Here is a 27,607-nt window from a genome sequence, read left to right as displayed (position 1 = left end):
TGATATTATTTTGGTAGATGAAACACGTGAAGGAGTAAATGCTAAACTAGAATCTTGGAGGGAAACATTAAAAGGGAAAGATTTTAAGCTTAGTAGATTAAAGACAAAATATATGGAATTTAAGTTTAGTAATATTAGAAGTAATGAAATAATTGTTAAGATAGGAGAGGATGAGTTACCCGGAACCGAGAGATTTAAATATTTAGGATCATTTTTGTAAAACGATGAAGGGATTGAGAGAGATGTCTTATATAGAATATAAGCAGGATGAGTGGAATGGAGGGGAGCGTCGAGTGTTTTATGTGATCGTAAAGTACCTCTTAAACTTAAAGGTAAGTTCTATAAAACCGCAGTTAGACCTGCTATGTTATATGAAACTGAATGTTGGGCTATGACTCGAGCACATAAGCAGAAGATGAGAGTTGCAGAGATAAATGTTGGTACCCCAAGATTGTTTTGATATGATTAAACAAGTTAAGTTAGGTCCTGTTGTGTTTAACTCTGTGTCTAAGTGTGTAGGAACTTAGGAACACAAGACGTCAAGCAAAAGACGCAACTAGCGAGAAGGACAACACGGGAAAGAGCCTACGGGCTCAGTGCGCCTGAGGAATGAAGTGTTGCAGAAGAGTACACCAGCGGACGAGAAGGAACATGCGATGTTTCCGAGGGATGAGAAGCTAGAGTGGAAGATTGCTCGGGGAGCAAAAGACGCAACTAGCGAGAAGGTCGACACGGGAGAGAGTCAGCAGGCTCAGTACGTCCGAGGGACGAAGCTGCGGAAGAGTACACTGGTAGACGAGAAAGAAGCATGAGACGATTCCGAGGGACGAGAAGCCGGAGCGGAAGGTTGCTCGAGGAGAAGACCGAAAATTGGGTTATGGTGAGCCCTATTCCGGATGACCGAAATCACCCAAGCGAGCGGAGTCAGAGTGGAAGACCCGGACCGAGGTGAGCAGCATCAGAGCAGAGGGCCCAGACCGAAAAATTCAACATTATTGACTTTAAGGGTCCGGGCGCTCGGAACCCTTCCGAGCTCCCAGAATGCGATATTATCCAGATTGCATTTGACCGTGGTCCGTTGCAAAGGAGATAAAGTTTTATCCCCTTCCAGACGTCTGGAACCCTTCCAGGCGCCCCGACCAAGGTTATAAATATAACCTTGGTCCATAAGCTAAAGAAGAACAAGTAATCTGCAAACAACACTTGTACACGCTTTAGTTTTCTTTTAGCTTCTCATTTTCTGTGCTTGATTGCTTTAAAGAGGCTTCTCCGCCTGAAGGAGATCTTTAGTGCGCGTTCATTTCCTTGGATTAACAACCTCCCCGGTTATAACCAAGTAAATCCTCTGAGCCTCTGTCTTTCAAGTTTATTTCTTGTTTTAATTAGTTTTATGCAAATGTTCTTTTAAAGTCCGAGAAGGGTTTGTCTTTATTTTTGCAGGGCTATTCAATCCTTCCATCTTGTCAGCCACCAAGGTACCAACAAGTGGTATCAGAGCGAGGACGTCTCAGAAGGACTAACCGTCGACTGAAGCAACGAGATGGCCGAAGCGAACATCTATCCACCAATGTTTGAGGGGGAGTTCACATTTTGGAAGCGACGAATGGAGGTATTTCTTAAAACAGATTTTAATATTTTATTGATAATGAAATATAGTTATGAGGCACCGAAGAATACGAACGGAGAAGAAATCAAAAAATGCCTCTGGACCAAAAAGTAGTGTGATGATTTTACGTCAAATGGTAAGGCTGAATTTCATCTCTTAAGTGTACTTCTGGTGAAAGATCTCGACAGAATCGACAACTACCAAAGTACAAAAGAACTTTGGGAAAAGTTCTTGAAACTCTACGAAGAACCGGTTGAAGCCGATTCTAACTCCTCGATGGACACCGAGTCGTCATCAGAAGCTGAAAATGAGGAAATTGTCGGAACAACTCTCATAGCCGAGTACCTACCAAAAGACGAAGTCAGCTCTTCCTCAATGAGCATCGAAAGTATCGATGAAGGGAGAGCAACATCGGAGGAAAACAACTCTACAGGGGAGGATCAGAAACTGATAAGGTAAGTCAGGTACGATCTCTACCACCTGACCAAATGTTTAAATTCGCCAATTATTAACTAAAGATGGTTGCATGCTAGAAAAAGAAAATAAAAAGTTGAAATTAATTTTAGATAAATCTTGTCTGTTAGATGATTTTAAAAGATTAGAATTAGAAAATGATAAATTGAAATTTAAAAATATAAATAAATATTTTAAAAAATCATGCATGCTCAGATAATCAACATATTAGAAAGTTTTATGGATTAAATTGGTACCTTAGATACCATAAGAGATAAATAAGAAGAGTTTCAAAGAAATATATTGCTAAGAAATTCTTGGTTAATCCTGTAGGAAAAAATCTATATTGGGTTCCAAAGTCTTGTTTAACTTGAACTTTAATTTAGACTTAGCACTTTTCAGCGAAAAAATTAAACGGTTGAATTTCTTTAAGAGACTTTGTCTAGAAGTGGTTGATGATCCAATAATCAGGAAGGTCTAGTGCCTCGCCACAGCTTGGAAGCGAATTAACAAAATAAATTATTTAATTTACTAACTAATAAAGTATTAAATTGAAATTGAAATTAGATAATGCTTTAAAATAGTTACTCAATTTTTTTAAAACTCTCAATTTTTTTTTTGTAAATTTGTTTAACTTAGAAAAATTTCTCATCTATTTAACATAAAGTTTTTAAGTTATTATATAAACTTTGCTTTACCAAAATTTATTTTATAAGTTGCACAAATTTTTTTAAGAAAAAAAAACTTAGGGAATTTTTTTGCTTGAAATTTTTTACTTAGAAATTTTTTTGCAACACTTAAAACTTCAAAACTACTGCAAATTTTTTTTTGAATTACCCTTAGATCTTTATGGAATCCCATTTTTTATGTGATCAAAGGAGGAGAAGAAAAAGATTAAGTCTAGGGGGAGATAGCTTAAAAATCAAATTTCCTACTTTTTGTGCTTTATTGCAAAATATATTTTTGCTTTAACTTTATTTGTTTACCCTAAGTTAACTTGGGTTGTTCACATCAAGAAGGGGGAGATTGTTGGTACCCCAAGGTTGTTTTAATGTGATCAAACAAATTAAGTTATGTCCTATTGTGTTTAACCCTATGTCTAAGTGTGCAGGAACTTAGAAGCACAAGAAGTCAAGCAAAAGACGCAACTAGTGAGAAGGACGGCATGGGAAAGAGCCGACGGGCTCAGTGCGTCTAAGGGACAAAGTGTTGCGGAAGAGTACATCGGCAGACGAGAAGGAACGCACGATGTTTCCGAGGGACGAGAAACTAGAGTGGAAGATTACTCGGGGAGCAAAAGGCGCAGCTAGCGAGAAGGTTGGCACGGGAGAGAGCCGACGGGCTTAGTGCGTTCGAGAAATGAAGCTGCGAAAGAGTACGTCGGTGGATGAGAAGGAAGCATGCGACGATTCAGAGGGACGAGAAGCCGGAGCGAAAGGTTGCTTGAGGAGAAGACTGGAAGTTGGGTTCTGGTGAGCCCTATTCCGGATGACCGAAATCACCCAAGTGAGTGGAGCCGGAGTGGATGACCCGGATCGAGGTGAGCAGCACCAGAGCAGAGGGCTCGAACCAAAAAAGTCAACATTATTGACTTTAAGGGTCTGAGCGCTAGGAATCAGTCCGGGCACCCTGAATGTGGTATTATCCAGACCGCATTTGATTGCGATCTATTACGAAGGGGATAAAGTTTTATCCCCTTCCAGGCGCTTGGAACTCTTCTTGGTGCCCCGACCAAGGCTATAAATACAACTTTGGTCCAGAAGCTAAAGAAGAACAAGCAATCTACAAACAACACTTGTACACGCTTTAGTTTCCTTTTAGCTTCTCATTTTCTGTGCTTCATTGCTATAAAGAGACTTTTTCGCCTAAAGGAGATCTTTAGTGTGCGTTCACTTCCTTGGATTAACAACCTCCTTGGTTATAACCAAGTAAATCCTCCAAGCCTCTATCTTTCAAGTTTATTTCTTGTTTTAATTAGTTTTATGAAAGTGTTCTTTTAAAGTCCGAGAAGGGTTTGTCTTTATTTTTGCAGGGTTATTCAACTCTCCCCTCTTGCCGGCCACTAAGGCACCAACAATGAGGATGTTAAGGTGGATGTGTGGACATACGAGGATGGACAAAATAAGAAATGAGAGCATTAGAGAGGAAGTCGGAGTTGCATCTATTGAGGAAAAACTCTGAGAGACACGTTTAAGATGGTACAGACATGTACTTAAACGACTAATAAATGCTCCAGTTAGGCGATGTAAAACTATGATAAACATGCATATCAAACGAGGAATAGGAAGACAAAAAAAAACTTGGTTAGAAATAATAAAATAAGATAAAATTTATTTAAATATAGATGATGATATAATAGGAGATACAGCTCAATGACGTAAAAGGATTCATACAACCGACCCCACCTAGTGGGAAAAAGGCTTGGTTGTTGTTGTTGTTGTTGTTTAATTTGTTAGGTAATACCAAATTTAGAAAGATTCTTAAATTCTTTAAAAATCTAGATTTGAGATATTCTAAATTAAATTATAGAAATTATCTTTTCTAGAATTTTTAGATTTATTAAAATATTTTAGTTTTTGGAAAGTTTCCTAAATTATTAGGAAATACCAAATTTAGAAAGATTTTAAAAATTATAAAAAATAAGATTTAAATTATTCTGTAATAAATTAAGAAATATTAATTATTTATTTTCTAAATTATTAAGAAATTAATTTATAAATTTATTTCTAAAATAATTAAAGAGTTTTGATTGATAGAAAGATTCTAGATGAGATATGTTAATTAAATTTAAAAATTAGTTTCCTAATTTGATTAGATAAATCTTGATTTATTAAAATTAGATTTATAATATATTTTTATTTTCAAAATAGAATTATAATATATTTAAATTTATACCATGTTCATGCCATATTGTATGCTATGTAGATGCATTAATTATGACATGATTAGATTTTGCCATGTGTGCGATATGATTATATCTTACCGTATGTGTGATGTGTCATGCTATGTCATGCGTGCGATGTGTCATGTCGTCATTTATACCATGCACATAATGCCATGTAGATATAATATTTGCATGATGTAGATGAGACCAATTCATTTACATAATATTAAAAGCTATACTTTCTATTAATATAGTAAGAATCAGAGTTTAAGTTCTTATTTGAGTTGTTAGCCAAAGTCAAGCTCAACTTGAAATTAAATATGTTCAAACCATGGAGATGCAATCTCATGATTAACGGGTTGGTTTTAAACTTGAAGCGTTGATTGGTTGTGTCAAAGTCATGATCAATATGGATAGAGGCAAAGTTAGGTGATATGCATTTGATGTATACTTGTAATGTGCTAACAACCCGATGTTTATGGGAAAATCAATTAGTTGCTAGCATAATATGATAGTTGTATATAAGCAATATGCAATAGGTAAACTTGTTACCTACCATTATAACTAAGAATGGTTTGTTGACCAAAGTCAAGGTAGTTCTTATCTATAATGGATATCAACCCACTTAGAGGAAACCTACCATCTCCCAAATTTAGAATAAGAGTATTTGAATTTACTTATGTTAATTTTCGTTCGATTTTGGACTCGAACAAACTGATTAGGCCGAATTTCTTGGATTGATTTCGAAGTTTGAGAATTTTTCTCAAAGCTGAGAAGCTAGTTTATGTCCTTGATGAGCCTCTTCCCACAAGTCTTGATGCAACTATAGACCAATTGTCGGCCCATCAAAAATATAAGGATGATTCTGTACTTACAAGTTGCATCATGCTAGTCGCTATAACTATTGAACTAAAAAAATATCATGAGAATTTGGATACTTATGATACTATCTATCATTTTTGTGAGTTGTTTGATGAGCAAGCTATATCTGAAAGGTTCGAGGTCTCCAAGCTTATCTTTTGCTCAAAGATGCATGAGGGTTCATCTGTAGTACAATTTATACTAAAGATGAATGACTACATAAAGCGTTTAGCATCACTCGATTTTATGATGAATCATGAGTTAAGTATTGACTTAATTCTACATAGTTTACTGAAAAGTCATTCACAATTTGTGATGAACTATCAAATGAACAATTTAGAATCGACCATCCCCGAGATGATTAATATGCTCAAGATTATGGAGTCTTCTGTTAAAGGTGAATAGAAAATTATGATGTTAGTAGACTCCTCCAAGAAATATTCTAAGAGAAATTTAAAATATCAGGTTAAGGGGAAGAGTAAAAAGGCCAAGACAGTAAGACCAGTACAAAAGGGCCCATGCCATCATTGTGGAAAGATGAGACATTGGTGAAGAAATTGTTGGTGCAATTTGCACTAATGATCTTGCTTAGATTTTGATGAATGACAAGTGGTTTAAAGTTAAAATATTTTATAGTCTAATTATTTTACCAAGTGTGTAAAAGTTGACGGGTCTGAAGGACCTGCCACCAGGCTGAAATTCAGCTAGGTCTGCGAGACCTGATAGATGGTGTGAAGTCTAGATAGGTCCATGAGACCCGATATCTTGTGGGAAGTTCGGTTGGATCCACGAGACCTGACAATCGACCGAAGTCCAGTTAGGTCCATGGGACCTGACAACTAGTGGGAAGACCTGGTGGGTCAAAGATAAAGTTAAGCGACTACAGTTGGTAAGTGGAGATAAGCAACTGGAGAAAAAATTCAGTGAGGATGCATTCCTAGTTGAGGGAACTGTAAGCGTCAGTCCAGCTTAGATCCATTTGGGAAACCTAAGCTGAGACCTTGACTAGATCCTGGTCTCAGGGAGACAGGATCTAATTATGACTCCTATCTTATTATGTTATTCTAACTTTGTTTTGCAGGAAAAATATATTTTTGTTGCCCGGACTAATTTGTTTTTACAAGAAAGAAAAGCTATAAAAAGAGTGTCTGGGCGTCTAGAGCTGGTCCGAGTGCCCGGACTAGCTACGATCAGCGGGTGCTTGCAATTAGTTCAGGCGCTCGGACCAGAAAAGTTATCCAGGAGCTAAGTTGAAGTGCATAGACTGGTAGAACCCACGTTAACGATCCAGGCGCCTAGAAGGAGTTTGGCCCCCTAGAGGTGGATAATGTTGGTCAGTTAGCACTAACAGTCTAACTTAGGTTTTCATGAATGACAAAGTAAGTTAAGTTAGACTCATTGTGATCTAACAATCTGTCTGAGTGTACAGGAGAAATCCAGCTAGGTCAATGGGTCAATCGGATAGCTGGTACGAAGTTTGGCTAGGTCGACAAGCCGACTGGATAGCTGGTACGAAGTCCAGCTAGGTCGACAAGCCGATCGGATAACTAGGATGAAGTACTTACATTTTTTTCAAATAAAAAAAATCTATTTTCAATATTCCTATTTACGGCGACGAAGAATAAAACTATCACTATATTTTTTCCTTTTCCTACTTCTTCTTCCAAGCGCAGGATAACCCCAAGGGGTTGTGGGTTTTTTCTACCAATTGGGCTCTCCCCTCACCGCCCCCATGGGGATGGTCTACAGGGTTCATAAGTCCAGCTAGGTTGACGATCTGATCGGATAGCTGGCACGAAGTCCAGCTAGGTCGACGGATCGACCGGATAGTTAGCATGAAGTCCAGCTAGGTCGATGGGCTGACTAGATAGTTGACATGAAGTCCAGACTAGTCGACGGGTTGACCGGATGTCTGGAAAATGGTAAGTAAAGGTAAGTCACTAGAGGAGAGTGACTTTGTGAGGACGCGTCCCAGTTGAGGGACAGTAGGTATCGGTCCAGTTTAGGTCCATTTGGGATCCCTAGACTGAGACCTTGACTAGTTCCTGGTCCTGGGAGGACAGGAACTAATTACTACTATTCATATTTGTGCTAACACTTGTCTTGCAGGTTATTTTGACTAACACATGTTTGCAGGGTAAGAAAGCAACATTGCCCTCCGCAGGATGATTTTTGGAAACGGTCGCAGATAAGTGCTGGTTTGCTTAGGATAGGATTTGCCTTATTGGAGGCACCTTCCATGCTTATGGGAGGCACCCTCCAAGCCCTTTATAAGGCAGTCTCGAGTAGGCACTTACATATCAAGTACATATAAGCTACTACACATGCATTGAAGCTTCTGATTGCCTCCGGTTCCTGTTGTGACTCTACTGTGAAGCTGCTAAGCCCGACGACTGCTCCAAGGAGTTCCGATTGTGCCTGACAAACAGACATCAACACAAAGTGCCTCATTCTAATTCCTTAAAAGTGTTGGTAATATATGTATTTATACTTAATTACTATAAAAGGACAAGTGCAGTGTATTGCACTTGACCTAACTTCTCTTGTACTTGATTCTCTCTTCCGGGGATACCGAAAGAGGTTTTTAGTGGATTATCTATCGATATGTCCGCCGGACTTGGGCCTTGGAGTAGGAGTCACCGAAGGTTCCGAACCAAGTAAAAACCACTTGTGTTCTTCTCGTGTTTCTTCTCTTTTATTTCTTACTTTCCATTGCGTACTCGTGTTTTCAAAAATCGAAAAAGAAGCATTTTGAAAACTACGTGATTCACCCCCCCCCCCCTCTCACGTGCATCACGATCCAACAGATAAAACATCACAAATGGAGTTTCGATGAGAGGTTACTATGTCAGCATGGTTCAGGCGCTCGAAGGGGTTCCAGGCATCTGAAATGAGCCTATATAAAGGCTTTCGACCAACAGCTTCAGAACAATACTTTCTACGACTTTTATTCTTGCACGATGCTCCGAAAAGGCTCTGATGAAATTGAAAGGCTGCTTAGAAGTTCGAAGAATGAAATAGTTCAATTTTCTTTTGATTTGTCAGTAACAATTATTTCAGTTCTTGTACTCAATACTTGTAACACATTATTCGAACTGATAGTGATTGCCCAACGAAAGCGATCGACGATCGTGGGCCTTAGAGTAGGAGTCGTCATATGCTCCGAATCAAGTAAAACCATTCGTGTTAGCATTATTTTTTATTTTATTTATTCCGTTGCATAACTCATTTTAAATCTCAATTTTCAATGAACGTTATTCCCCCCCCCCCCCCCCCTCTAGCGTATTTACGGTCCTACATGTAGTATCAGAGTGGGTACCACTCTGAATTGGTGCAATCACCAATCAGACAAGGGGGTGATTTTCAAAATCCCTTTTAATATTTCTTTTCGGCTTTTAAGCTTTTCGATATAGTACAAATTGGTACAATTACCTCTTTGAACAAGTTTTTTCATTGCAAAATACTCTGAATTAGTGCAACATCAATCAAGTTTTATTACTTTTATTATCTCCCACACAGCTAATCCAAGACCTAGTCTTGGAATTTCTTTCTTCCTCTTCCTTGTGTGCAAGGTTCCATCTCTCTAAATGTCCCAAATCAAAGGATACAACATCGTTCGTCCCCCGCTCTTCAATGGGGATGACTTCCCATATTGGAAGAAGCGGATGGAGGTGTGCCTGAGGACTGACATCGACCAATGGTTCACCATCCGACGAGGATACAAGGCACCAGTGGACGAAGTAATAAAAGTACCGATTGACCCCAGAAATATAGAATCCGGATGACAAGAAAAAGACCCAGATCGACTCAAAGGCAACAAATACAATCCAGTACGGTCTTACAAACTGATCAAACTGTACGAAGGCACAAGCGATGCAAAAGTAACGAACCATGACTTATTATTAAATAATTTGTTTAATATTAAAATATAGGATAGAGAAACGGCTACTCAGCTACACACAAGAGTAAAAGACATTCTGAACGAGCTCCACCTAATCAGTTACCAACTAGAGAACAGGGATGTAATTAGGTATGCCTTGAACTCTTTTCCTCAAAATGCATTGTAGGCATCTATAGTAGATGCCTATAAAGTTTCGAGGAACTTAAATAAATTAAAACTAGATAAGTTATTTTGTGAACTTGAACTCCATGAACAGACTAACTCAAAGCCAATCAAGAAAGGTATTGCACTTTTTACAGGTTCCTTAAAAAAAGCTAAGAACAAGAATAAATCGGAGCCAGAATCTGAATCTAACTCAGAAGCCGACAAAGAACAACTAGTGAACATGGTTAGAAAAATATTCACTAGAAGAAATAACAACTTCATGAAGAAGGATCTACAAAAGGTGATCAAATCAAATGACACGAAGGCAAAGATCACATGCTACAGGTGTAACAAAAAAGGGCACTACAAGCATGAGGGTCTAAAAATGAAAGAGGACAAACCCAAGACAACTAAAAGAAAGAAGGCACTCAAGGTGATGTGGGATAAGTCATCTTTGGAAGAATCAGACATCGAAGATCAGAAGTATCATAACTACCTCACGCTAATAGCATCCGAACCGGAATCAGAAAGTGAGTCGGAACAAGACGACAAGTTCGAAGACGAATAAAGTCATGAGTCTGCACTCATTTCTGAAGGTTTGAATGAGGTATCTTCTATCCTAACTACTAAACTTTTTAGAATAATTGCATGTCTGAATAAAAAATTAATAAAACCTGAAAAATAAAATAACTCACTCCTTAAGGAAAATCAACACCTTAAGGAACAATTAAACTCCTAAATAGAAAACACTAACCCAACTCAAGTTGAAAGACTTGAGGAAGAAAACACTAAATTAAAAATTAAAATAACCAATCTAAGAGAATTATTTACAACTAGATTCAAATACCTAAACATGATATTATCCGAAAATATAGCTCATGCACTAAGATCAATGTACTAAAGAGATAAAGCAAGAAGTACTCGCCTCTAAATGTAGATCAAGCTAAACAATCCCCACGTCGAAGTGCTCGTCCTGAATCAACGTCCTATAAATCTCATGATGTCCAATTCAGCTAATTCCAAATGCAACAACTAACTAAACTCAAACCCACACTAACTAGGAAAAACCCAAATCGAAATAATTAACCTAACTCATTAATCCAATTAGGTTCAACACAATCCATGATTTCCTTCATATGTTTTACTTTAATCCAAGCCAGACATAAACTAACAATCCAACTTATCCAATTAAATTTAATTCCATCATGAATCAAACATGCATAATTGTTCCACATAATTAATTGCTAACCACCACATCTAATAATCCAATCAACACAACTAATTACTCATTAACCAAGATAGAACGGATTAAAGTCTCAGTCAAAAACTGATACAAATCTATATCAATAACACCATCAATTAAAATCAACCAATCCATCACAAAATACAAACTAATCTCCATATACAACTTACCTCATTTCGAATTGCTCCTCCATCGACTCATGGTCGGGGATGTTCATTATAGGAACAAGATGGTCGAAACTAGGTGACTGTACAACCCTCCAAGTCAAAACATTCCTAATCAAATCACAATCCTAAATCTACATTAACCCCAATCGAAAATAGTACTCTTAAATTCCAATTACTTACCAGAAGGGAGGGCAACATTGGTGGCAACGGTCAAGCATGGAGAAGAAATACCAACGACGGAGACCTCACTGTGGCAGAAACATTAGCAATAACAATAGTTGTTGCCCTATGTTTGTTGGCGTGAGATGACAGCAGATCGACTCTCCAGCCACATTTCAAGTCTCTGGCGGCGATTGGAGCGAAAGAACCCCCTTGCCCTAGGTGTGCTGGTGATATCACATCGATGGTGAGGAAAGGGAAAGAGGAGATCATCACATAGTGGCGGTCGTCGCACAAGGGTTACCCAGCAAGGGAGGTGGCTCGGCGACGTGTCGCAAGGCGATGAAGAGGAGAGGAAGAGGGAGAGCTCGACGACGGATCGGAGGTGTCGGCGGGGGCGGCAACCAGATCGATCGACCATGTGGCACTGAAGCTTCGCGAGAGAAGGGGCGATCCGGGGGGTAGCTATCAGGTTTTTACTTTATATAATATGAACTTAGGTTTCGGCAAATTAAAAACTAAGTTCATTCCGCAATCAACTCTCATCTTTGAGTATTCCAAAGAGGCTTTCTCGCAGCCCAATAATTGATCCCCTTAAAATACGTCATACGACCTCCATTTAAATCTCAGAAAATTTCTAAAAATTCCTGAAAAATCCAATAAGATTATTTGTCAAATTATCTTATTATTTAATTATTATTTAAGCACCGTATTTTATATTTTCCCCCACTAATAAAAATTTGATCCTCAAATTTACTGCTCAACTCAGAGATTCTCATCTAAAAGTAACAATCAAACAACATACTCCTATACCACTCCATCCAAGTATCATAACAAATCTCCAACCATGAGGGATTAAAGATTTTCTTATAAAACTACAAAATAACCCACTTCAAAGTAGATAATGATCACTCTGTGGGCAATGAGCTCACCAAACTTCCACTACTTCCACATCGTTATCTAGCCAACAGTGGGTAAATAAATTACATCTGAAATCCATAATGCACACTATCAATAGATCCTCTATCATCTGTATAGGGCGCTCAACTATTCACCAATCTGAGGGTAAAAATCTGTACTAAAGCGAAGCTTCGAATCCAAAGTCTACTGTAAAATCTGCCACTATCGTGATGTGAATCACGGATCTCCATCCGATACAATACTCAGAGATATACCATGAGATCCGGTAATCTCTCTAAAGTAAAACCCTGCTACTTGATCTAAAGAATCCATCCTACAGATCAATAGAAAAGGGAGAAAATTAGTCAACCAAACAATGATTACCCAAATCGCATCATATCCTCTCCGTGTCCTGGGTAATCCCACAACAAAGTCCATCATAACATGCGCTCATTTCCATTCCAGTATCTGAATCAACTGAAATTATCCTTCTAGTATCCAATGTTCAGCGTCTACTGGCTGACATTCTAGACATCAAGCTACAAAATCCGCGATATCTTTCTTCATGTCGTCCAACCAACCGGAACACTCCAAGTTTTTATACATCGAGTGTCACCCGGATGTATCGCAAATCCATATCGATGTGTTTCCTGTAGTAACTCCTCCCGGATAAGAAGTAACTCGGAACCACACATAATCTACCATGGAAATAAAGAATGTCATTCTCATTAGTCATTATACGAGAATTCTAACTACTGGTAAGAGACTACTCTGCTCATGCTACATCGGAATTGCACCAAACCCTAAGTATGATACATCTATGTTGAGTATAAATCCATCCACACCAGATGGTAAAACTAAGACGGGTGAAGTTATCAGCTTTTTGTTCCAGCTCCTGAAACTGGTCTCAAAAGCATATGTCCAGGAAAATTCCACACTCTTCCTAGATAGTCAAGTCAACGACATAACAACGTTGGAGAAACCCTCAATCACTCTCCGGTAATATTCAGCCAGACCAAAGAAGCTGCGAGTCTCCTGTACAGACTTCAACTACTCCTAACTGGTAATAGCTTCCATCTTCTGTAGATCCATTGATATACCTCTACTAAAGACAATATGTCCCAAAAATTTCACAGAAGACCATCGAAACGCGCACTATTGAACTCCGCATAAAGATGTTCCCATCGAAACATCTCTGGAACTATGCAAAGATGGTGTTCGTGATCCACCTCGGATCAGGAATACATCACGATATTGTCAATGAAGACAATATCAATTGATCTAAATACCCTAAGAATACCAAATTCATCGAGTCCCTGCAAACATCTAGGGCACTATAAGACTAAGTGATAAAACCAATGACTCATAATATCTATACATCAGGCATGCTCGACCGTAAGATCACTGGCAACAGATTTAAGATTTGATCACCAACCATAAATAACCAACTAATAGACTACCAAATCCAATATCCTCTAACAAATCATCAGAAAACAACCTATCCATGAGATATGAGTATACAAAACTCTATTAATCATATCCAAAAATATCTAAGGAGTATGTCTAATCTCATCCATTCAAATATCCAAAAATCCACCGTAAGGGAATGATGATCCAAAATCTATAGGGTCACTCAACCTCTGGCTAAAAGTCTACCCATCAAGTGAGTATCTCCACAACTCTAATAGTCGTGCCGTAAATATCCTCCGTCTACCGTCAACAAAAGGTCGAACACCCTCCGATCTGACATATAAACCTCAAGACCTTGGGTAAATGATCACGTGATCAAGATCTTGAGTTACTCAATGAAGGCAATGTTAGCTAAGATGACTAACCATTGTCTTATAACACATACCACGATTGCTCCAACTAAGGTTCAGTAACCTCTAGTGACAAGCCACACACATAATGGCAGAGGAATCCTAACACTAGATAGTAGGTCGAAATAACTATCAATCGACGCTCTGCTCCTCGTAAATCATCATATGATATTTTCACTCAATGATGGTAAAACTTCCTATGTGTTAATCATCTAACACCCCCTTGGTATCACTGCGGATCATAAATCCCTAAGTACCATCGAGGATATCCGCAGCCGGTCCATGAGTCAGGATCCCCCATGGAACAACATTAGGCGAATCGACTAGTCATCGCCTTATAAATCGTTATTCTACCAAAGGAGGTAGAGAGGTATTCTCTCTCAAAATGCCTCAAAAATAATCATCAAGTGATGTCTGGACCTCCAAAAAAAATCATCATTTGCTTCTTCCTTCACGTGGTGTCTGGTCACATAAAAGATAAGCACCTAACTTCAACTTTTCTTTTCCAGTACATGTCATATATCTGAATGTACTCTCCAATTCATACACCTATATAACGGATGTATAACGTAAGTGTTAAGCAGCTAGCTCTACATTTTTCCACATCAATGGGGACATCTATCCAAATGTACCCTCTAGGTCATCCTACCAGGTACATACAGTCCACGGTCAAAATCCCCATGGAATAGGATACATCGATCCTCTACAGACTAGTCAAGCCAACAATGGCATGCGACTAACTCAGTCAATTCTACGTCTGTACAAGTCATGAACTCAAATGTGTCTTCTAGGTTATCTAACCAAACACAAATAACCCAAAGGTCAGAATCTTCATAAAATAGAGTAAGTCGATATCCTACTGACAAAACTAATAACTTGGTACTCTACTAACTACACCAACAAGAATGGATCAGTCCTCTACTGATCAAGTCAACAAAGGTAAATCAAACCTCTACAGACTGGTCAAACCAACAATGATATGTGGCTAATTCAGTCCATTCTAAGTCTGTAAAAATCATATACTCATACGTGTTTCTAGGTTATCTAACCAGAGACAAATAACTCAAAGGTCAGAATCTTCATGAAATAGAGTAAGTCGATCTCCTACTGACCGAACTAATAGAAATAACTCAGTACTCTGATAATTACACCATTAAGAATGGATCAGTCCTCCACTGACCTAGTCAAAAATAAATTGGTCCTCTACTGACCGAACCAACACGAGTAAATCGATACTCTACTGACCAAGCCAACATGATATTTAGCAGATACTATCCACTACCAAACTAGTGATAACAGAAACTAATAATACTGGTGGTATGGTAAAAGCAATCTCATGAGAATGTAATCCTTGATCTCCAGTAGGGTCAATCGTGATTAATAATTGACCCAACATATGAAATACATGCAACAAACAACTAACAGGTACTAACAAAAGAATACTAATACATGTCATAACTATGATAGACAACTATGCATGTACTAACAGAAGTGGATGATAACTGTAAACTAACATACCTTCAATAGCTTGGAGATTCCTGTCGCTGTCTTGTCCCAAAATTTGAAAAGTGATCTCGAGAAACCAAATCACGGAATACCAAAACACAGTAAATAGGCCTCGTAAACTTGTGGCACTGATACCAATAAATTAGTATTAGATTAACTAAAAAATCAGAGCATGAAAAACATGCATCGTAACCTACTTGATATCAATAAATTGTCACGCCCCCAGAGGAGTCCCTACCAAAAAAATTTCGACAACATCTCCCTTATACTGTTGACAATCTGAGGCATACATACATACAAAATACATCAGCCACATACGACTAGAATATACACACAACCATGCAGTTAATAATGCAGTCCACACGGCTGAAACATAGCATAACCACACAGTCAATAATGCAGCCCACTCGGCTGAAAAATAGCACAGCGGAAACCACAAAATAATGAACATGAAACGAACAAAACAACTCACTGCGAACCTGCTTGGCTTGACACAACATCCACAAAACATATACAAGATACCACAAAACAAAATTCCATATAAAAGAATACACAAATACAAGAACAAGTACAAGACCAACAATGCGAAAGGAAACACTGACGATAGGAGAAGCTCGATGTGACTTAGGACTGGTGGACAAGATCTCCAGGGGACTCTATAAATCCTTTACCTACTACCTGGCAAAATAAACCAGTTTACGGGGTGGTGAGTACTAAGACTCAGCGGGTAATAGACAGATAGTATATGAACATAATAAAAAAACTAGAGATACAAAGGTATACAGTCTCGTAGGGATACATAGCAGATACTACAGTAATATCATAATAAGTGTCCATACCTAAAACTATATTCTAGGCTAGTAATAGAAGGTCAGGTGTAGCAAAGACCTGCTACAGTAATGCTCATAACTACATGGGTAACATGTAAGGTATATACTTATTAACAATAAGTAAGCTAGTGTCTAAACACATACCATAGGTACATAACTCAACATAAGTAAGCATATCTAATATATGGATATACTAATGTCACAGCATAAGTAAGCAATAGCAGTATAAGTAGGCAACAGCAGAATAAGTATGCAACAACAGCATAAGTAAGCAACAGCAGCATAAGTATAATAACAACAGCATATGCACGGATGGTCACCCCGCCCACCCCTCTGCACCATGACCCCTGTATGGTCGAGAGGTCGGATCAATAACAACTATACGACACTCCAACCGCCACTACTCTCGAGTGACCGAGTGGACAGTTTGCATAATAGCTATCTAGCTACGTAGCAATAAGGTCCCTACTGCTCGCAACTCCAGCCGCCACTACCCATGAGTGGCCGAGTGCGGCACAATAGGACAAGCGGCACGCTTTAGCTATCACTACCCATGAGTGGTCGAACGTCCGGCCCTGGCTAATGACCTTCTCAACCACAAGGGAGACATGGTCGCCGGTATGCATGCAATGACATGATGCGTAAAATGCAGCAGTCATCATATATATATAAACAGAAAATAGATATGTTACATGAAGCCAGCATGCTCGGTAAGGTATGTAAACATACAACATCCAAAACAAGTAATCATGGTATCTAGTGTTGGAACCCCAAGGTTGTTTTGGTGTGATCAACAAGTTAAGATAGGTCATGTGTGTTACTAATATTGTGTCTAAGTGTGTAGGAGCTTAGGAGCACATATAGTCGAGCGGAAGACGCAGCTAGCGAGAAGGATGGCACGCGGTGCGTCCGAGGGACGAGGCGCTGCGGAAGAGTACGTCGGCGGATGAGAAAGAAGCGTACGGTGGTTCTGAGGGACGAGAAGCCGGAGCGGAAGACTGCTCGGGGAGCAAGAGACGCAGCTAGCGAGAAGGTCGGCATGGGGTGAGACCGAGAGACGAAGACTGCGGATAAGTACACTGGCGGACGAGAAGGAAACACGCAGCGATTTTGAGGGACGAGAAGCCAGAGCGGAAGCCTACTCGAGAAGACCGGAAGTTAGATTCGGGTGAGCCCTATTCCGGATGGCAGAGATCACCCAAGCGAGCGGAAGACTCGGTCTGAGGCGAACGGAGCCGGAGCAGAATACCCGGGCTGGAAAAAGTCAACGAGGTTGACTTTTCCAGTTGGGGCGCCTGGAACTGTCTGGGGCGCCCGGGTCCCTCCGGGGCGCCCGGAACCCTTCCGGGCGCCTGGAGTTAACTTTTTGACCGGATCGAGTTTTGACTCGATCTGAATGTTGGGGGATAAAGTTTATACCCTGTAGGGCACCCGAAACCCTTGGGGCGCCCCGACCAAGGCTATAAATATAGCCTTAGTCCAGAAGCTTTTCAACGAACTCAAGAATTGTAATTCCAACGCTTGTGTGCTTTAAGTTTAGAGTTGAGCTTTTGTTTCTGTGCTTAAACGTTGTAAGAGGCTTCTCCGCCTGAAGGAGATATTCTAGTGCGCTTCATCTTCCTTGGATTAACAACCTCCCTGGTTGTAGCCAAGTAAATCTCTGCGTGCCTCTTCTTTTCTTTTAATTTGTTGCTTATTTATTTTATATGCAAGTGTTAGTTTAAGAGAAGTCGAGAAGGGTTTGCGTTTTATTATTTACAGGCTATCCAACCCCCTCTTTAAGCCGGCTACCGCAATCCAACAAGTGGTATCAGAGCCAAGGCGCCTCAGAAGGACTAACCGCCGACTGAAGTAACAAAACGATGGTCGGAGCTAGCATCTATCCACCAGCATTCGAGGGGGAGTTTGCTTTATGGAAGCAACGCATGAAGGTATATCTAAACACAGATTTTGGTATTTCATTAATTATGAAATTTGATTATGAAGCACCAAAGACAACAAATGGAGAAGAAATCAAGAAATATCTCTGGAACGTGAAGCAACGTAACGAATCGATGACAAACGCTCCGGCTGAATTTCATCTTCTAAGCGTAATACCAGATGAAGATATCGACAAAGTCGGAGAATACAAAAGCGCAAAAGAACTTTGGGAAAAGTTCTTAAAGATCTACGAAGAACCAGCTGAAGTCGAATCCAACTCTTTGATGGATACCAAGTCACCATCAGAACAATCCGAGAATGAGGAAACTGCCAAGACAGCCGAACTCCATCCCGAGGACACAAAAAGCTCATCCCAGATGAGCATCGATGAAAGGGGAGAGACTTCGGAAGAAAGCAACACAACAGGGGGAGAATCAACAGCTGACAAGGTAAGTCAGGTGTTGTCTCTACCTTCTGAACAATTGGTTAAATCAATTGAAAAGTTACCTGAAGATTTTTGCAAATTCGAAATTGAAAATTACAGATACATGTTTTTGCAAATTCGAAATCGAAATTCTGAAACCAACAGTGGTATCAGAGCCACGTGCGAAGCGTATACATGTTTTAATTTGTATTTTTATGAAAATTATAGATCTGTGAATTTCGGTAAGTTTGTGATTTTTATAGATTTTATGGGTAATTTTCTCGTAGAAGCGAGCACAAATGTTTAGACACTTGTAGGCTTCGACTACCGAGAAAATTTTTCCAAAACGACAAGGTTTCGCCCCAAATTGTTTTGAGACAGCGGACTAAGGTGTTGTAGGATCGCTAAGGAACACTCGCGATGGTTATATTGCGGGTAGGGGTGCTGCCCCTGACCCCGCAAGGGGCTTCGTTCCACGATTGCGCCAGAAAATCGCTAAACGAAATCACCGGGAATTTTTTACTCATAAAATTGTAAAAATTATAAGAAAAATTACAGAAATTTATAGAAATTACATAATTTAGAATTATGTATTATTTTATGATGGTCATGACCCAAAATACCCAATTAGATTGGAAATTTGTGTTGTAATTCATATTATGGCCTACGTGCCATTTTCTGTGATGTGTGTGTTGTATATGATACACGACCTGCGCGTCGTGCCATTCCTATTTTTATATTCCTGTTGTAAATAGTTTAGACTCGAATGTAACTCGAGTTTCACCTTTGTAATGTACAAATTGGAGCGGTGGAAGATCCACTCGAGACGGAGTTACGAGGAGGGCGCGAGCAACACAAGGTGGTCAAAGGAAGGAGCTTGAGAAGCTGTTGACCTTAGGTTGACCATCCGATCTTCTCATTGGCTTGAGAAGATCATAGTAAGACCATGACTAATCACAAAATATTTAATTAATTGTTTGTGTGTGTATATGTGATGCATGCTAGAATAGTAATTAATTAGCGTCTTAACGATTAGATTAGATCTAAATCGCGTACATGATGCACCCTAACGATTAGATTAGATCTAAATCGCGTATATGATACACCTCGTCGATTAGATTAGATCTCAATCACGTCAACTCGTAATACCTACCATGCCGTGATACCTATCACTACCTCGATCACATGTTGTTGTTGAATCTGCCAAAGCAGAGCAACACATATTATCTTGGTAGGATACGGAGGGACAATCTTGGTCTCACCTATCAATGCATGGGTGAGTACAACTCAATTAGATTGAGTAACTAGTTAACTCAATTGGATCGAGTTTAACTATAGGAATTTTCCAGTGGTTAGTATATAGGTCAAAATCACGTTTATATTAACTCTTGGGCGTATTAGCCAAAGCTAACTCGAGTTTTAATATAAATGCGGATCTTGATCCTATAAACAAGAGTTGCATAGAGATGTAATTGGTAATTAGTTACCTACCGATCATACTAAGTCTTGGGCGATTTAGCCAAAGCTAACTCAAGGTGTAGTATGATGTGGATCTTGTCCCACATGAATTATAGAATTCAGTGGGAGCATCATTTAATTAAAATACATAATTAAATGATTAATAGAATATGATATTTATTTATTTTTCTGCATTTTTATGTTGTAGATAACCATGACGTCAAATATGAATTCTTCCTCCCTGCGTTCTGTCCTTGAGAAGGACAAGCTCAACGGAGCAAATTTCCTGTACTGGTACAGGAACCTGAGAATCGTTCTCACACAAGAACGTAAACTGTACGTTCTGGAGAAGCCCATTCCGGAGGCACATCCTGCCACTGCCACGCGAGCTGACCGTGATGCTTACAAGAAGCATCAAGATGACGCATTAGATGTGTCATGTCTTATGCTCGCGACCATGAACTCTGAGCTTCAGAAGCAACACGAGTTGATGGGTGCTTATGATATAGTTGAACATCTTCGTCAACTATATCAAGGACAAGCGAGGCACGAGAGATTCGAGATCTCTAAGGTACTGTTTCAGTGCAAGATGCAAGATGGGACTCCCGTAGACCCATATGTACTCAAAATGATTGGGTACATAGAAAACCTACAGATGTTGGGATTCCCACTTGGACAAGAGCTGGCCACTGATCTGATCTTGCAATCCTTGCCAGATAACTATAGTCAATTCGTTCTAAATTATAACATGAACGAAATTGACAAACCACTGCCCGAGCTGCTTAGCATGTTAAGAACTGTTGAGCTCAACCTTAAAAAGGTTAAGCCCAACTCCATTTTGATGGTGCAAAAGGGCAAAGGCAAGGGCAAGCCTAAAGGTAAGGGAAAGTCCCAAGCCAAGGGCAAAGGCAAGGCACTGAAACCCAAAGGAGGGGTCGCCAAGGATGCTACCTGCTTCCACTACGGTCAGACCGGGCACTGGAAGAGGAACTGCAAAGTGTACCTGGAAGATCTTAAGAAGAAGAGAAGTGAGACTTCCACTTCAGGTATCTATGTTATAGAAGTCAATCTATCTATTTCTTCATCATGGATATTAGATACCCGATGTGCTTCTCACATTTGTACTAATGTGCAGGCGCTGAGAAATAGCAGAGCATTGACGAAGGGCGAGGTGGACCTACGCATAGGCAATGGAGCACGGGTTGCTGCTGTTGCTGTAGGAACTTATCATCTATCTCTATCTTCTGTGCTTGTATCAGAATTAGATCAATGTTGTTATGTGCCTGCTTTAACTAAGAACATAATTTCAGTTTCTTGTTTAGACAAGAAAGGTTTTTCATTTATAATAAAGAACAAATGTTGTCCAGTTTATTTAAATGATATGTTCTATTGTAGTGCACCTCTGATGAACGGACTCTATATTCTAGACCTTGAGAACCCTATCTATAACATAATTACCAAGAGGTTCAAGTCAAATGACATGAACCAAACCTATCTCTGGCACTGTCGCTTAGGTCATATAAATGAAAAACGCTTATCCCAGCTCCATAAAGATGATTTGCTGGACTCATTTGATTTTGAATCATATAAGACATGCGAGTCATGCCTTCTAAGCAAGATGACCAAGACTCCATTTAGTGGACACAGTGAGAGAGCGACTGACTTGTTAGGTCTTATACATAGTGATGTATGTGGCCCTTTCAATGTCACTGCTAGAGGTGGTTATATGTACTTCATTACATTTACTGATGACTTCAGTAGATATGGTTATGTGTACCTGATGACACATAAGTCAGAATCCTTTGAAAAGTTCAAAGAATTCAAGAATGAAGTACAAAACCAGCTTGGCAAAAATATTAAGATACTTCGATCAGATCGAGGTGGTGAATACCTTAGCCATGAGTTTCGTGACTATCTAGCTGAGTATGGGATTCTTTCTCAGCTCACTCCTCCTGGAACACCACAGTGGAATGGTGTATCCGAAAGGAGGAATCGTACCTTATTAGATATTGTACGATCTATGATGAGTCACACAGATCTTCCTATGTATCTTTGGGGCTATGCTCTAGACACAGCAGTCTTCATTCTCAACCGAGTTCCATCCAAGGCTGTAATAAAGACACCATATAGGATATGGACTGGGAGAGATACCCAGGTGTCTTTTATGAGGATTTGGGGTTGTGAGGCTTACGTTAGACGTCAAGTCTCGGACAAATTGGGACCCAAATCTGACAAGTGCTATTTCATTGGATATCCCAAGGAAACGAAGGGATATTACTTCTACATTCCCAGTCAACACAAAGTAGTTGTGGCTAAGACTGGGGTATTACTAGAAAGGGACTTTGTTTCTAGAAAGACTAGTGGGAGTACATTCGATCTTGAAGAAGTTCAAGATATGGACCATGGCACTGAAGCCTCGATGGAAGTTGAATTGGAACCACAAAGTGTTGTGGATGATGTTGTTCGACAAGGAGTTGAGGAACAACAACCAGTTCAAGTAGACCTACCTCTTCGCAGGTCTGATAGAGTACGTCGTCAGCCTGAGAGATATTCATTGTTGGAGGATCGGTGGCCGGCTTGAAGGGGGGTTGGATAGACGGCACCCCCAAATCGTTAGCTTCCTACACTATTGTTAGCTTGCGCAGCGGAATACAAATAAAAACAAACAAGCTAAACTAAATACAAGACAAAGAAAGGAAATGCAAACCAAACCGCTAACACGTTCGTTTACGTGGTTCAGAGATAACTTGCTCCTACTCCACGGCGTGTCCGTAAGGTAGACGATCCCTTAATCCGTCGGTGGATTAGTCCCCGGCAAACTCCGGCTTGCTCAACCTCCTTGTGGGTGGAGAAACCTCACCACAACACTCACCAACAACACTTGGACACAAGGGAACTTTGAGCACTTTGGTGACTACTAATTAGGCTTTAACCAAGTCTAATTTCGTCGCCTTGGCCGGCCATACCAAGCTCCTTCTTATAGAGCTTGGAACAAATCAGAACATGATTTGCCCGTTACCAGTCGACTGGTCCTTGCACCAGTCGACTGGTGCCAACCCAACGGCTCTCTCAACGGCTCTGATACAGTGCATCAGTCGACTGATCCATCACCAGTCGACTGCTACAGTGCGCTACAGTAACTGCTACAGTACCGCTACATTAAAACCCTAAAACTAGGATTTTACTCCGAGTACAATCTCTCATGCACTCGTACCCTCACGACTCATTTGACTCTTCTTTGCAGCCTTGACCTCTTGCCTTCAAGCCTACTTCCTTTGGCTCTCGTCCCTCGGATGCATCCAAGCCCGCGGCTCGTCCCCAATGCCATCCTTCGCGTATGCCTCGAAGTTGCTTCCCTCGGCCCTTGTCCTTGCTGCCTTGTCCACGGTCCCTCGGATGCTCCATCCTTCACCGGACCTGAAGCCGTCAACCTGAGTCACATGTGTCACATGCAGTCCTGCACAACTCAAGTACACATATCAAATAACAAGGGTAAACCTAACTTAAACCCTTTGCCCAAACACCAAAACACATGGTCCCGCGGACCATTGGGATTGCTCCAACATTCATTTCTCTTGTCTGACCATAATGACGTTGTGCTCATTGAGGATGAGCCTACCTCCTATCAGGAAGCTGTGATGAGACCAGATTCCGAGAAATGGCTAGAGGCCATGAGATCCGAGATGGAATCCATGTACACTAACCAAGTATGGACTTTGGTTGATCCACCTGAAGGGGTCAAACCCATTGGGTGTAAGTGGGTCTTTAAGAGAAAGACTGACATGGATGGACTTATTTATAAGGGTCGCTTGGTAGCTAAAGGCTTCAAGCAAATTCATGGTATTGACTATGATGAAACCTTTTCTCCAGTAGCGATGTTTAAATCCATTCGGATCATGCTTGCTATTGCAGCGTACTACGATTATGAGATCTGGCAGATGGATGTCAAAACTGCGTTTCTGAATGGAAACCTGCTCGAGGATATGTACATGACACAACCTGAGGGTTTTGTAGATCCACAGCATACTGGCAGAGTATGCAAGCTGCATAGGTCCATTTATGGACTAAAGCAAGCTTCTCGAAGCTGGAATCTTCGATTCGATGATGCAATCAAACAGTTTGGTTTCATCAAGAATGAAGATGAACCTTGTGTCTACAAGAAGGTTGTTGGGAGCACAGTTGTCTTCCTTATATTGTATGTGGATGACATACTACTCATTGGGAAATACATCCCTTTGCTGCAGTCTGTCAAGACTTGGCTAGGGACTTGTTTCTCAATGAAGGACTTAGGTGAAGCATCCCACATTCTAGGCATACAGATCTATAGAGATAGATCTAAGAAATTGATTGGCCTAAGTCAGAGTACATACATTGACAAGGTACTCCTTCGGTTTGCCATGCAGAACTCCAAGAAGGGATTTCTGCCGATGTCACATGGTGTGAGTCTTTCGAAGACTCAAGGTCCCTCTTCTAGAGTGGAGAGAGACCGCATGGATTAGATCACTTATGCTTCAGCCATAGGATCTATCATGTACGTCATGCTATGTACTCGTCCTAATGTCTCACATGCTTTGAGCATGACGAGCAGATACCAGTCAGATCCAGGTGAAAGTCACTGGATAGTGGTCAAGAATATTCTTAAGTACTTGAGAAGGACTAAAGAATATTTCTTGATATATGGAGGCGATGACTAGCTAGCTGTAAAGGGTTACAGTGATGCTAGCTTCCAGACCGACCAGGATGATTATCGATCGTAGTCAGGGTTCGTGTTTTGCATAAATGGTGGTGTTGTGAGCTGAAAGAGTTCAAAGCAGGACACAGTAGCTGATTCTACGACAGAGGCCGAGTATATTGTTGCATCAGAAGCAGCAAAAGAGGCAGTTTGGATCTGCAAGTTCATTACTGAACTTAGGGTGGTTCCTAGCATAGTTGATCCCATAGAGCTCTATTGTGACAACAATGGAGCAATAGCACAGGCTAAGGAACCTCGCTCACACCAGCGGACCAAACACATACTACGGCGCTTCCATCTCATTCGAGAGATTATCGAGAGAGGAGATGTGAAGACACTACAACAAAATCGCTCATAGACATCAGTGGAACAACAACGGTTTTAGGCTAAAACCGATGTCTTTGAGTATTTTACACCGGTTTTTCTAAAAACCGGTGTCTATGAGCGCAGATTTTAGCTCATAGACATCGGTTTTTTAGGCGATGTCTATGAGCGCCCTTTTTTTCGTTAATAGACACCGATTTTAACATCGGTTTTTAAAATCTGATGTTAATGAACCCAAATAAAATATTTTAATTTTCCCCATAAGCCAAAATCTACACACTGTGAATTTCCTCCAAACCTAAATCTTTATCCCGCCCCTTCCTCCGCGCGACCATCTCTCTCGTGATAACCTAAACCGAGACATCTCTCTCAGCCTAAACCTAAACCTCCGACCATCCGACCATCTCTCTCAGCCTAAACCTAAACCTCTGACCATCTCTCTCAACCTCATCTCCCTCTTCCCCCCTTCCTAGATCCTCTCCCGATCAGGATCAAGACACGACGAACTTGCTTCTCCGTCCAACCACACCGCATCTCCTCCAACTCCTCCATTTGGTTGAGAAGAGGAGGCCTTCTTCGCATTTCGATAGTTTTTCCTTCATCCATCTCCGGTCCAACATTCACTGTCATCGTTGGAGTCCTTCTTTACATTCCGAAAATTTTTTTCTTTATCCATTGTCGCTACTGAAGTTCTTCCTCATCTTCAATAGTTTAGCAGGTGGGTTAAGTCAAAATGGGTCGGCGCCACAATTATCAAGGCTATAGATAATACGCTACCTTCATCCTCGAGCGAAGTGGCAGTGAGCGACGCCTCGCCATCGACGAGACCAACCTCTTCGAAACCCTAGGCGGAATCCAGCCCTTCATCGATCTCTCAACCAATTTCTACAACAGGTGAGCCGATCTACCTACCTCTTCCTCCGCGGCCCTCTCCGTCCGTTGTAGATGCTCGATTGATTATGACCATCTCTGATTTTGTTAACACAGATGGTTGGTAGGGTTTTCGCTGATGAGGAAGAGTGGGGTTCTGATCTATCTTTTCGAATTCGAAGAAGGAGGACGCGATTTGGAACCAGTACGAGTTCTTCGTTCAGAGGATGGGAGGCCCTAATCTGTATTCCCAGAGGAAAGGTGAAGGGAACTTGTTCTTTTGATGTCTGATAGCTTCTTTCTGAAACTTGCACTATTTGTTTCGCCTTTTAAAGTAGCAAAATCATTTAGCATCTGCCAAATTTATCATTTTATATTTGTTTTATATGATCAGAATCTTACACAAATTGATTATTGTGATGATATTCGTATCATTGTAATTTCATATGACCTCTTAAATATTCTATTCTCTTTTGTAATCACCTTGTGTTCAGGATTTGTTCATTGAGCCTTTAGGAGAATGGTGGTTAGGAAGTACAAGAATGGTTGGTGTCCTACTTTGATGCATACTGAGATATTGTTATACCGATCATATCTCTGGTGTTTCGGTTATGTGATTATATCAAAAATAGTCACATAACTGAAACACCTGAGTTCGTGCATTTGAATTTATTATGAATAATTAATTTTAGTTTATGGATATGCTGCTATATTTAGACCAGTATTATGGAGTTTGATGCAACAAAAGGCATGTTTTATTCATTTGGTAAGGAAATCATAAGAACAATTTAGTATCTGGACTCAGCTGATACAGAAGAAAAAATCTGAAAAATATACAAGAAATTGATACATCCATCTCTCTCTATAGATTCCAGTTCTAAGTTTGCTTCTGTAATGAAGGGAAACCTTTGGCTGAATTGTTGCAACACGGTTTCGTTTGAATCAATCATTATTGCAGGTCATCCAGCTCTGATCGGACGACATGCACCATTCCCTGTTACACACCAAGCTGCTGAGAGGTGGTTGCACCACATGCAACAAGCACTCGATAGCACCATGAGCATCGATCCTAATTCAAAAGTCAAAATGATGAATTTTTTCAGGCACATATCAACCCACACCGTGTCTTCCTTTGTTGATGATATGAATACTATTATTATTTTTATTATTTAGGCTGGCTTTCAGGCACACTGCTTACTTTCTCGTGGGTGGGAATGAGATGACAAGGCAAAGGCAACAAGTTCTCAATGTAAGCATGCAACAAATGGACCATCAACATCTACTTGAGATTCAACTTGCTCTTTAATTGACACAGTTACTTGATATCATAATTCCCTTTTGTGTTTGGCATGGAGCGCACAGTCTATGTTAACTGCAATGACATAATTCCCTTTTGTGAATTGAA

General features: G+C 40.2%; 1 pseudogene; it reads left to right on the top strand.

Moving 5' to 3' along the window:
• Positions 1-1,882: 1,882 nt before the first annotated feature.
• LOC121999326 lies at positions 1,883-27,489 on the top strand (annotated as a pseudogene).
• Positions 27,490-27,607: the final 118 nt, after the last annotated feature.

The sequence above is a fragment of the Zingiber officinale genome, chromosome 7A, assembly GCF_018446385.1.
Source record: "Zingiber officinale cultivar Zhangliang chromosome 7A, Zo_v1.1, whole genome shotgun sequence".
NCBI classification, from domain to species: domain Eukaryota; kingdom Viridiplantae; phylum Streptophyta; class Magnoliopsida; order Zingiberales; family Zingiberaceae; genus Zingiber; species Zingiber officinale.
This window is presented reverse-complemented; position numbering and strand designations above follow the sequence as displayed.